This window comes from Octodon degus, unplaced genomic scaffold, assembly GCF_000260255.1.
Source record: "Octodon degus isolate 3935 unplaced genomic scaffold, OctDeg1.0 scaffold00082, whole genome shotgun sequence".
NCBI classification, from domain to species: domain Eukaryota; kingdom Metazoa; phylum Chordata; class Mammalia; order Rodentia; family Octodontidae; genus Octodon; species Octodon degus.
The window spans coordinates 2,761,597-2,768,005 of NW_004524658.1; the positions used below are offsets into that span (position 1 = coordinate 2,761,597).

A 6,409-nucleotide genomic window follows, 5' to 3' on the forward strand; every position below is an offset into this window, starting at 1 on the left:
TCTCTCCCCTCTTGCTTTTCCCTTTGGGGTGGGCTGTGCTTGCCAGTCTTGCTGGGGAATGCCTGTCCCTCCCACCTCAGTGGTGACAGACTACAGTGATGCCTGCATGTCTGTCTCACAGGTGTGGGATCTACTTGCCAGCTTAGCGGGACTTTGGAAGAATCTCCCACAGTGGTTGTAAAGAGAAAAGGAGAGAACTAACAGTTCACTGGCATCAATAATCTACTTCCTCCAACTGACTGAAAGTCAGAATAATAGCCTCAGCACTTGCCGCCCTCCACCTCCTCCCTGGGCTCCGCCGCTGTCAGATTCTCTTCCCTTCTCCACAACTGGGAGCTCTAGGGAGCAGATTGTTTTGGCTGGAATTAGCCGGGCACAGATGGTACCACCTGCTGCATGTTCCTTACTTCTTATTGGCTTCTCTCACCGTTCTGTGAGTTTGCGTATTTTTTAGAAGTTCAGAGGAAGGGGAAATGGCTGAGGCCCTTGCTCATGCCTGATTCTAGCACAGCTGTTTCAAGCAAACTGGCAACAGTGGGGATTGTGCTGGAACATGCTGATTGGGGAAGGTTCTTCCTTGGTAATGCAAGGCAGCAGCATCCTGTTTGCTGTATCTAGTGCTTTAGTTTCCAAAATACAAACTTTCTTTGGGCCAAACAATTTCTGCTTTCCAGTCTGACAGATCTGCCTGTGACCAGACAGCAGGCAGGTGGTCTTACAAAGTCTGAGGAATGAAGTTTCATTCATTCGCAAATCAAAGGACTACTGAATGTTAAGTTCCTATCTGTTTACAGGGGAGAAAATTAAGAGTAGGCCAGAAATAGATTTGTAAGAATAATAACCCACCAATTCAGACTTCCAATGGTGTGAAATTCCAAGATTAATAAACTCAGTCTTCTCACCTATAAAAACATAGCATGGGACCAAAGCTCCCTAAGAAAACTTGCTCTTTAAAATTCTCTGAGGGCTGGAGAGATGGCTCAGTGGTCTAAAGCACCTACTTGAAACAAGCTTGGCAAAGCACAGGGACCTCGGTTCGATCCCCCGGCACCACAACCCCCTGGTGGGCTGAGCTGGCCACACACACACACAATAAATAAATGTAATAAATAAAAATAAATAAATATTAAAAAAAAATAAAATAAAATTCTCTGAATTCTCTACCAGCTCATCTCATCATTGGAGGACATCACTGAGGATGGCAGCAACTACACTTGGGGCAGCTCTGGTCCTTACCTTGAGTGTGGCTCCCAGGCTGCAGCACAGATCCCCCAGTCTGCAGGCGCAGAACCTTCGCCCTGCTGGTGCAGACTTTCTAGCTTCTGCCACTGATCTTTGGGCCTTCCCAGAGCAGACATGTGAAACAGACTTGCATGGGACATTGTCGTGGGCTCTAGGCCTCTAGTTGGAGTCCTGGAAACACCATTATGGATTCTGGGTGTCCAGCTGGACTCATGCAGGACACTGCTGTGGGATCCAGGCCCTCAGCTGGATTCTTTGGGCCTCTTGTGTATGGTTAGGTCTCCTGAACTTTTGCATTTGATTCTGGGTGAATAATATAAAATAATCCTATAAATTACGTATCATGTATTAAAACTTTTTCCTTACATATCCTGACTATAGCAGAAGAGCTTCTTTTTATTTGTGAAAAAGCAGACCCATTCTCACTGCAGGTCCCTTTCCCTGGACCACTCACTCTAAATCTTCCTATGGTTCGCTTCTCATCCTTTAAGTGCAACTGAACTGCCACTATTTCACACAGGCCTTTCCTGATCACCTTCCTTCCCCAGATGAAATCGCCTGCCCCTCACTTCTACCTCACTCTCTAACCTATCAGTTTTGCTTACTTTCAAACAATAGCCCTGCCTACAAGGATCATTTTTTCCCCATCTTCTCTACTACAGTATACATCCCTAAAGTTGGAAATATTGTCTATTTACCACAGTGCCTCTGTTCCATGTCACAGGATTCATCTATAGAAATATTATTGAGGGAATGGTGTTACTTTGTGTTTAATTAGAAGAAGCTCCTTGATATAGAAGGTGTATGCTTGTGACTTATGTATGCATAGGTACAGTCCCCAAAGTACCTGGAACTCATTATTATACTTATTTGTGTATGTTCCTCTGCCAGATTATGGGAAATCTAAGGTCAGTAATGCTATCTGGTTCACCTTTATCACAGTCTTTAGTATCGTCCTGTATTCATGGTAGGGCCCCAATAAACCAAACTATTATTAATGTCTAACCATTACTAGTATTGTTTTCAGGATAACTAAAAGTAATAGAATACAAATGTCATGGAAATAATGTGAACATTAAGTGAAGCAATAAAAACAATTGTGCTGTAAGGGGAGACATGACTTCTGGTTCCATTTCTGTCTGATGTGGCATTTTATTTCTTCTCAACTCCAGGGCTCCAAGGTCTAAGACTTTGGACGAGAGGGTGTCTAACATTTCCACTCTAACCTTCTATAGTCTTTCTGCACATATCCCAATACTCCCATGGGAGACTAATGAATCTCCTGCTGTTCCAGTCACTGTGTATACTTGCTGCCGTCTCCAGTCATGTCTTTGTCATTCCCTATATAGAAGAAAAGTCATGGCTAAGGAAAGAATGGTACTGAGGGCTTGGGAAGTAGACTTGGGCTAACAAATGTTGTTGGAGAACCTATACTAGAACTGTAGCTCCTCAGGAGATGTGAAAATTGTCAAGATCTTTTGAGAAAACTGGGGAAAATGTATTAATAGCAGTTAAGTTTTTAAGATATTCCTCAAATTTAAGAATGTCTCTGGCTCTTAAAGGAGACAAGAAATTGGTTAATAGCCCTCAGATGATGTATCATGTTAGAGTAACACAGGTTTCCAAAGTAGATTATTTTCATTCCATTCTTGCGTGAAGCGTTCTTAGAGAACAGAATGAACTTCTTGCAGGAAGTAGTGAAGCCAACTCATGCCTTTTGATGTTTCCACAGACATTTGAAGGAATGTTTCGCTTTGTTACATAGGCAAGAGTACAGAACAGCTTTTCACAAGGCTGGGATTCTGACAGTCTGTGCCTAATTGCTTTGTAGATCATCGTGTGGCAAAACCAAACAATGACTATCTTCTCAAGGACATATAGATAGACCTAACTTTCTTCATCTGTATCATTTAGATGATAGATTTAATTTCTTTTCTTTGCAAGTGTACAAATTTAAAGGGATTTTTCCTACTCAACTTATAGGAAAGTTTTATTGCAGAATGAGAAAGATTTTTTGACAATTTAATGTATACAGCGTGTGTTATAATTGAATCAAGCCATAAAGGAGTTTCTGACATAGGCTGATTTGTAGGTGACATCAAACTCAAAGCATTATGAAAATTCCTGAAGAAATATTTGTGCAAGTCATTATTCTAATTTTTCATTTTCAAAATCGAGGTAGAACTTATTAAGCGGTTCTCATGGTGCTAGGAAGTGAACTCAGTGCTTTCACACTCTAGGCAACTGTTATACCACTAATCTACATTCCCACTCTTAATTTTTTTTTAAATGTGACTGAAGTTCTCACTAAATTGCCTAGTCTGTGGCAATCATCCTGCCTCAGCCTCCTGAATAGCTGGCACTGTAGGCTTGTGCCAGCATGTTCAATTTCTATCACTAATTATTTCAAAGTGAGTGAAATGTCCCTTTTCATGGAATAGCCTTTGATAATATGTAAACACTTTATATTGCAGAAAAGTGTCTAGTTAGATGTTAGGTTGATTATTCTTAAACTACAACATTCCAGTCATGGGATTTTATGGGTTGAGACAAGTTGAGCAAGATGGTTTTTATCTCTTCCCACCCTCTTTGCTTAGATGTACTTTCAACTGGAAATCTATGAGCTCACATTTTCTAAGCATGTGCAGTAATGAAGTGGTAGACCTCCACGGAATGTTTCAGGATGGCAGGAAGTGGTTGAGGTTGTTCACTAGGTGGTGTTCTCTCTTGATTTATGCACCAGGGTTGGGAAATGTTTGTATTGGAAGTGGTGTGATTCAGAGGAGGTGTAAGATCAAGGTCTAGGTTGCTTGTGGCCACTAAATACATCACAATGTTTTTGTGAGCATAGGGATGCTAAATTTTAATTTTAAATTTATATTCTTTTATTCATCCATATTTTTATGTAATTTGATGTCTGTATGTGTCATTTCCTGAAAAAAAGTAGAATAGGCTATAGCTGTAATTATTTGCACTATAATAAGACTGTTTTATGAATAGATGAAAGTAATTATTTTCTTGTTTGAGATAAGGTCAAAAACTAAAATCTAAGTTTCCTGTAAAGCACATAAAACTAATTTAATATTTTTTCTATTGTTTGCATACCTTATAAGTTATGTCACAAATTTTGTGAAGTTATCTTCAGGACTTTCTTTTTTAGTGTCAGTGTTCTGATTGTTTTTAATTTAAGGTAAGGTAACAAAATAGAAAATGTCTCAAAAACATCCTATTTAGACTTTTTCCATCTTTGAGTATTGTTCCTTTTAACATAAGCTACATAAATGCATACATAAATTTATTACACACACACACACACACACACACACACACACACTTCACTTCCTTTTGACAGCTCTGAAAATGGTCAGAACAGGATCATAATGCATGAATCTTTCTCTGAATATTTCCTTATGTTAGATCAGTTCTGTCTGAGTTCTGTGCTTGCCAATACTAAATTTCATGCCAGGGCAGTAGTCTATTTTTAACATTTTGGGGGCTTATCCTTTGTTCCAAATGTAACAGGCATATTCATTCTGTGGAGTGAAAGAAAGCTGACTGGGTACACTTACAACTCAGGATCATCAGGATTTGCAATTTGTGTGGAACCAAAGCTATGAATGAGAAAGATCAATTAGAATACTTAAAAGATCATTTGTCACTGCTTTAATCTTCATGTATTTTTTAGTCATCATTTTCTTTGACTAAAATTATTAAAATCTTTGTCATAGTCTTCTCAAAGCCAAATGGGAACAGTGATGTTCATTTTCCACTTTCACATTTTGGAGCATTTGAACATGTCATACTAGATTTAGGTGGTAAGTGACTTTTATAGAGAAAGTTTTAGCTTGTGGCATATTCCGCATCCTATCAATGTCATTTCTTTAATTCCATATTTCATATACAAATGAAGACTGGGGGATTTATTTTCTTTACTTAGTAGCATTTCTTTAATTCAGAGATTATTATATCATCTTCAACCCTGAAACAGAGGCCCTCTAAAACATCAGACCCAAAAAATTGGACACGGCCTACTAGCCCAAAAAAGAACATGTTGCCAATTATCTCCATGTTTATTTAAATATTTTTCTCTAAAGGAAGCAATCATTCCTTTATACTTCTTTAAATTTAGTATTGACATTTTATTTTGGGAAAGGAGGTCTTTTTTTTTAACATGGATACAGGAAAAGAAAACTCTTCAATAAAAATATTGTCTAAAAAGTTTGTTTTGTCTGCATGATTTACTAAATATGTACAATTTCATTTCACAGCGAAGGTAACAAAGATTTAAACAGCCAACATCACAAATGTCTCAAGTTCTAAAAAAAATTCACTGTGCACAGTTTAACAATTTAATTGAATAAAAACCAAAGCTAAGCCTTCAGTCTGAATCTGTTTTTAATGATGGGCACAAGCCATGTATTTTCTTTATCTTTGTTACACAATGCATATTTCAGTGACTAAAAGCCCCTTCCCATTTTAGTATATTAGGTTGTGTCAGTACATACTTAAGAGAGGCATATATAGCCTCTTGGTTCACCAATACGATTTGTGATGTGTTCACATATATGCTGTAATATTCATTAATATATAAAATGATCAGATGAGCCACCTGTAGTTTTAATATATTCAAAAGTAGGAATGTTTTGTTGCACGTATAAAAGATTTGCGATTCACAGGTGTATATTTAAGCCATTATAATTTGACCAGCATCCCCTTGATCTGAGGTATCTGGAAAGAACTAGTCTGCTTCTGAAATATAGAGATTTCACATCCTTATCTAGTAAAAGTTTGTAAAGTTTGCTAATGTAGGAATCTGAATGTTGTGGTCATTCTGACACAATGATAAAGTGAGTGAACTAATTAATAATTAGAAACAAATGTCATTTGAATACATAATAGTTGAGTTACAGTTAAGAAGGGAGCCAGAACTTTAGCTACCCTATAAAATCTATAATAATGCTGTTTTCACATATATTTTTTCCCATGTAATTCTTTGGTGTTTTTCCCCCTCAATTTTTAGTGCAATGATTGATGAACATGCAATGTGAGATTCAAATAATTGCATTGAGTATGTTTATTTGAATAATTGCCCCATTGCACAATCAAATAAATCTGTGGAGTGTGTTTGTTTGAATGTTTTTACATGTACATGGGAGCACATACTCAA

At 37.7% G+C, this 6,409-nt stretch overlaps 1 protein-coding gene across 1 annotated transcript in view; it reads right to left on the bottom strand.

Moving 5' to 3' along the window:
* Positions 1 to 5,304: 5,304 nt before the first annotated feature.
* Zeb2 (zinc finger E-box binding homeobox 2) overlaps positions 5,305 to 6,409 on the bottom strand; it is a 134,306-nt gene continuing 133,201 nt past the window's right edge. The window contains exon 10 of the mRNA XM_004636640.2: positions 5,305 to 6,409. This exon is cut by the window's right edge and continues 4,391 nt beyond it. The gene's annotated coding sequence lies outside the window, so the exon portion shown is untranslated.